This window comes from Carassius auratus, unplaced genomic scaffold, assembly GCF_003368295.1.
Source record: "Carassius auratus strain Wakin unplaced genomic scaffold, ASM336829v1 scaf_tig00217881, whole genome shotgun sequence".
Classification (NCBI taxonomy): Eukaryota; Metazoa; Chordata; class Actinopteri; order Cypriniformes; family Cyprinidae; genus Carassius; species Carassius auratus.
Genome location: NW_020529288.1, coordinates 37,501 through 43,131, shown reverse-complemented (window position 1 = coordinate 43,131; position 5,631 = coordinate 37,501). Strand labels below are relative to the sequence as shown.

At 40.6% G+C, this 5,631-nt stretch overlaps 4 non-coding genes across 4 annotated transcripts; all 4 read right to left on the bottom strand.

The window, feature by feature from the left end:
• Window positions 1-225: 225 nt before the first annotated feature.
• Window positions 226-343, bottom strand: LOC113103991 (5S ribosomal RNA). The gene has a single exon (XR_003291794.1). It is a non-coding gene; the product is annotated as a 5S ribosomal RNA (ribosomal RNA).
• A 908-nt stretch (window positions 344-1,251) lies between these two features.
• On the bottom strand, window positions 1,252-1,370 carry LOC113103993 (5S ribosomal RNA). Its single transcript, XR_003291796.1, has one exon. It is a non-coding gene; the product is annotated as a 5S ribosomal RNA (ribosomal RNA).
• Window positions 1,371-2,013: 643 nt separating this feature from the next.
• Window positions 2,014-2,132, bottom strand: LOC113103997 (5S ribosomal RNA). The gene has a single exon (XR_003291800.1). It is a non-coding gene; the product is annotated as a 5S ribosomal RNA (ribosomal RNA).
• Window positions 2,133-2,903: 771 nt separating this feature from the next.
• On the bottom strand, window positions 2,904-3,022 carry LOC113103992 (5S ribosomal RNA). Its single transcript, XR_003291795.1, has one exon. It is a non-coding gene; the product is annotated as a 5S ribosomal RNA (ribosomal RNA).
• Between the last annotated feature and the right edge of the window lie 2,609 nt (window positions 3,023-5,631).

Below are 5,631 nucleotides of genomic sequence, written 5' to 3'. Positions count from 1 at the left end.
GCCCAAACCTGCTAATATTCAGAGATCGGCTATTGACTCTTTTTTTTGCAAAGATTATTATATAATTTGTGAAAAAATATCCAAAAAGTTTAAAGCACCTGGAATTCCCAGGCAGTCTCCCATCCATGTACTTACAAGGCCCAAACCTGCTAATATGCAGAGATCGGCCATTGACTCTATGTTTTTGGCAAAATTGTTCTATCACTAAGTGAAAAATTTCCAAAAAGCTTACAGCACCTGGTATTCCCAGGCGGTCTCCCATCCAAGTACTAACCAGGCCCAAACCTGCTTAGCTTCCGAGATCAGACGAGATCGGCATAGCCAGGTTGGTATGGCCGTAAGCGAAGACTGCTCCGAAGAGAGGGCTATTTAAAGTTCAGCCAATCTACTGGCCAGTACATTATATAAGTAGGAAAGAAAACCCAAAAAGCTTAAAACGCCTGGTATTTCCTAGGCGGTCTCTCATCCAAGTACTAACCAGACCTAAACCTGCTAAGATCAGAGATCTGGCATTGACTCTTTTTTTATTTTATTTTTTTTTTGTTTGCAAGATTATTATATAATTCGTGAAAAATATCCACAAAGTTTAAAGCACCTGGTATTCCCAGGCAGTCTCCCATCCATGTACTAACCAGGCCCAAACCTGCTAATATTCAGAGATCGGCCATGTTTTGGCAAAATTGTTCATTACTAAGTGAAAATTTTCCAAAAAAGCTTACAGCACCTGGTATTTCGAGACGGTCTCCCATCCAAGAACTAACCAGACCTAAACCTGCTAATATGCAGAGATCTTGCATTGACTCTTTTTTTTGCAAGATTATTTATATAATTCGTGAAAATATCCATGAAGTTTAAAGCACCTGTATTCCCAGGCAGTCTCCCCATCCATGTACTAACCAGGCCCAAACCTGCTAATATTCAGAGATCGGCCATGTTTTGGCAAAATTGTTTCTATACTAAGTGAAAATTTCCAAAAAGCTTACAGCACCTGGTATTTTCGAGACGGTCTCCCATCCAAGAACTAACCAGACCTAAACCTGCTAATATGCAGAGATCTTGCATTGACTCTTTTTTTTGCAAGATTATTTATATAATTCGTGAAAAAATATCCATGAAGTTTAAAGCACCTGTATTCCCAGGCAGTCTCCCATCCATGTACTAACAAGGCCCAAACCTGCTAATATGCAGAGATCGGCCATTGACTCTATGTTTTGGCAAATTGTTCTACACTAAGTGAAAAATTTCCAAAAAAGTTTACAGCACCTGGTATTCCCAGGCGGTCTCCCATCCAAGTACTAACCAGGCCCAAACCTGCTTAGCTTCCGAGATCAGACGAGATCTGGCATAGCCAGGTTGGTACGGCCGTAAGCGAAGACTGCTCCGAAGAGAGGGCTATTTAAAGTTCAGCCAATCTACTGGCCAGTATATTTTATAAGTAGGAAAGAAAACCCAAAAGCTTAAAACGCCTGGTATTCCTAGGCGGTCTCTCATCCAAGTACTAACCAGACCTAAACCTGCTAAGATTCAGAGATCTGGCATTGACTCTTTTTTTTTTTTTTTTTTTTTTTTGTTTGCAAGATTATTATATAATTCGTGAAAAATATCCACAAAGTTTAAAGCACCTGGTATTCCCAGGCAGTCTCCCATCCATGTACTAACCAGGCCCAAACCTGCTAATATTCAGAGATCGGCCATGTTTTGGCAAAATTGTTCTATACTAAGTGAAAATTTTCCAAAAAGCTTACAGCACCTGGTATTTCGAGACGGTCCTCCCATCCAAGAACTAACCAGACCTAAACCTGCTAATATGCAGAGATCTTGCATTGACTCTTTTTTTTTGCAAGATTATTTATATAATTCGTGAAAAATATCCATGAAGTTTAAAGCACCTGGTATTCCCAGGCAGTCTCCCATCCATGTGCTAACCAGGCCCAAACCTGCTAATATGCAGAGATCGGCCATTGACTCTATGTTTTGGCAAATTGTTCTATACTAAGTGAAAAATATCCAAATAGCTTACAGCACCTGGTATTCCCAGGCTGTCTCCCATCCAAGTACTAACCAGGCCCAAACCTGCTTAGCTTCCGAGATCAGACGAGATAAGGCATAGCCAGGTTGGTATGGCCGTAAGCGAAGACTGCTCCGAAGAGAGGGCTATTTAAAGTTCAGCCAATCTACTGGCCAGTACATTATATAAGTAGGAAAGAAAACCCAAAAGCTTAAAACGCCTGGTATTCCTAGGCGGTCTCTCATCCAAGTACTAACCAGACCTAAACCTGCTAAGATTCAGAGATCTGGCATTGACTCTTTTTTTTTTTTTTTTTTGCAAGATTATTATATAATTCGTGAAAAATATCCAAAAAGTTTAAAGCACCTGGTATTCCCAGGCAGTCTCCCATCCATGTACTAACAAGGCCCAAACCTGCTAATATTCAGAGATCGGCCATTGACTCTTTTTTTTTTGCAAGATTATTATATAATTCATGAAAAATATCCACAAAGTTTAAAGCACCTGGTATTCCCAGGCAGTCTCCCATCCATGTACTAAACCAGGCCCAAACCTGCTAATATTCAGAGATCGGCCATGTTTTGGCAAAATTGTTCTATACTAAGTGAAAATTTTCCAAAAAGCTTACAGCACCTGGTATTTCGAGACGGTCTCCCATCCAAGAACTAACCAGACCTAAACCTGCTAATATGCAGAGATCTTGCATTGACTCTTTTTTTTTGCAAGATTATTTATATAATTCGTGAAAATATCCATGAAGTTTAAAGCACCTGGTATTCCCAGGCAGTCTCCCATCCATGTGCTAACCAGGCCCAAACCTGCTAATATGCAGAGATCGGCCATTGACTCTATGTTTTGGCAAAATTGTTCTATACTAAGTGAAAAATATCCAAATAGCTTACAGCACCTGGTATTCCCAGGCGGTCTCCCATCCAAGTACTAACCAGGCCCAAACCTGCTTAGCTTCCGAGATCAGACGAGATAAGGCATAGCCAGGTTGGTATGGCCGTAAGCGAAGACTGCTCCGAAGAGAGGGCTATTTAAAGTTCAGCCAATCTACTGGCCAGTACATTATATAAGTAGGAAAGAAAACCCAAAAGCTTAAAACGCCTGGTATTCCTAGGCGGTCTCTCATCCAAGTACTAACCAGACCTAAACCTGCTAAGATTCAGAGATCTGGCATTGACTCTTTTTTTTTTTTTTTTTGCAAGATTATTATATAATTCGTGAAAAATATCCAAAAAGTTTAAAGCACCTGGTATTCCCAGGCAGTCTCCCATCCATGTACTAACAAGGCCCAAACCTGCTAATATTCAGAGATCGGCCATTGACTCTTTTTTTTTTGCAAGATTATTATATAATTCATGAAAAATATCCACAAAGTTTAAAGCACCTGGTATTCCCAGGCAGTCTCCCATCCATGTACTAACCAGGCCCAAACCTGCTAATATTCAGAGATCGGCCATGTTTTGGCAAAATTGTTCTATACTAAGTGAAAATTTTCCAAAAAGCTTACAGCACCTGGTATTTCGAGACGGTCTCCCATCCAAGAACTAACCAGACCTAAACCTGCTAATATGCAGAGATCTTGTAAACATGTATGTTAGACCCTATACCATCTAAGCTCTTAAAAGAGGTGCTTCCAGAAGTCATAGGTCCTCTTCTGACTATTATTAATTCCTCATTGTTATTAGGACATGTCCCCAAAACCTTCAAACTGGCTGTTATTAAGCCTCTCATAAAAAAGCCACAACTTGACCCCAGAGAACTAGTTAATTATAGACCAATCTCGAATCTCCCTTTTCTGTCCAAGATACTAGAAAAGGTGGTATCCTCACAATTATATTCCTTCTTAGAGAAAAATGGTATATGTGAGGATTTCCAGTCAGGATTTAGACCGTATCATAGTACTGAAACTGCTCTCCTTAGAGTTACAAATGATCTGCTCTTATCATCTGATCGTGGGTGTATCTCTCTATTAGTTTTATTGGATCTTAGTGCTGCGTTTGACACAATTGACCACAACATTCTTTTGCATAGACTTGAACACTTTGTTGGCATCAGTGGAAGTGCATTAGCATGGTTTAAATCGTACTTATATGACCGCCATCAGTTCGTAGCAGTGAATGAAGATGTATCATATCGATCACAAGTGCAGTATGGAGTACCTCAAGGCTCAGTTCTAGGGCCGCTACTCTTCACGCTTTATATGTTACCCTTGGGAGATATCATCAGGAAACATGGTGTTAGCTTTCACTGTTATGCTGATGATACGCAGCTCTATATTTCCTCGCAGCCCGGTGAAACACACCCAATTTGAAAAACTAATGGAATGCATAGTCGATATAAAAAGTTGGATGACGAGTAATTTCTTACTGCTAAATTCAGAAAAAAACAGAGGTGTTAATCATAGGGCCTAAAAACTCTACTTGTAATAACCTAGAACACTGTCTAAGACTTGATGGTTGCTCTGTCAATTTTTCGTCATCAGTTAGGAACCTAGGTGTGCTACTTGATCGCAATCTTTCCTTAGAAAGCCACGTTTCTAGCATTTGTAAAACTGCATTTTTCCATCTCAAAAATATATCTAAATTACGGCCTATGCTCTCAATGTCAAATGCAGAAATGTTAATCCATGCATTTATGACTTCAAGGTTAGACTACTGTAATGCTTTATTGGGTGGTTGTTCTGCACGCTTGGTAAACAAACTACAGCTAGTCCAAAATGCAGCAGCAAGAGTTCTTACTAGAACCAGGAAGTATGACCATATTAGCCCGGTCCTGTCCACACTGCACTGGCTCCCTATCAAACATCGTATAGATTTTAAAATATTGCTTATTACTTATAAAGCCCTGAATGGTTTAGCACCTCAGTATTTGAATGAGCTCCTTTTACATTATACTCCTCTACGTCCGCTACGTTCTCAAAACTCAGGCAATTTGATAATACCTAGAATATCAAAATCAACTGCGGGCGGCAGATCCTTTTCCTATTTGGCGCCTAAACTCTGGAATAACCTACCTAATATTGTTCGGGAGGCAGACACACTCTTGCAGTTTAAATCTAGATTAAAGACCCATCTCTTTAACCTGGCATACACATAACATACTAATATGCTTTTAATATCCAAATCCGTTAAAGGATTTTTAGGCTGCATTAATTAGGTAAACTGGAACCGGAACACTTCACATAACACCGTACTTTCTACATCATTAGAAGAATGGCATCTACGCTAATATTTGTCTGTTTCTCTCTTGTTCCGAGGTCACCGTGGCCACCAGATCCAGTCTGTGTCCAGATCAGAGGGTCACTGCAGTCACCCGGATCCAGTACGTATCCAGACCAGATGGTGGATCAGCACCTAGAAAGGACCTCTACTGCCCTGAAAGACAGCGGAGACCAGGACAACTAGAGCCCCAGATACAGATCCCCTGTAAAGACCTTGTCTCAGAGGAGCACCAGGACAAGACCACAGGAAACAGATGATTCTTCTGCACAATCTGACTTTGCTGCAGCCTGGAATTGAACTACTGGTTTCGTCTGGTCAGAGGAGAACTGGCCCCCCAACTGAGCCTGGTTTCTCCCAAGGTTTTTTTCTCCATTCTGTCACCGATGGAGTTTC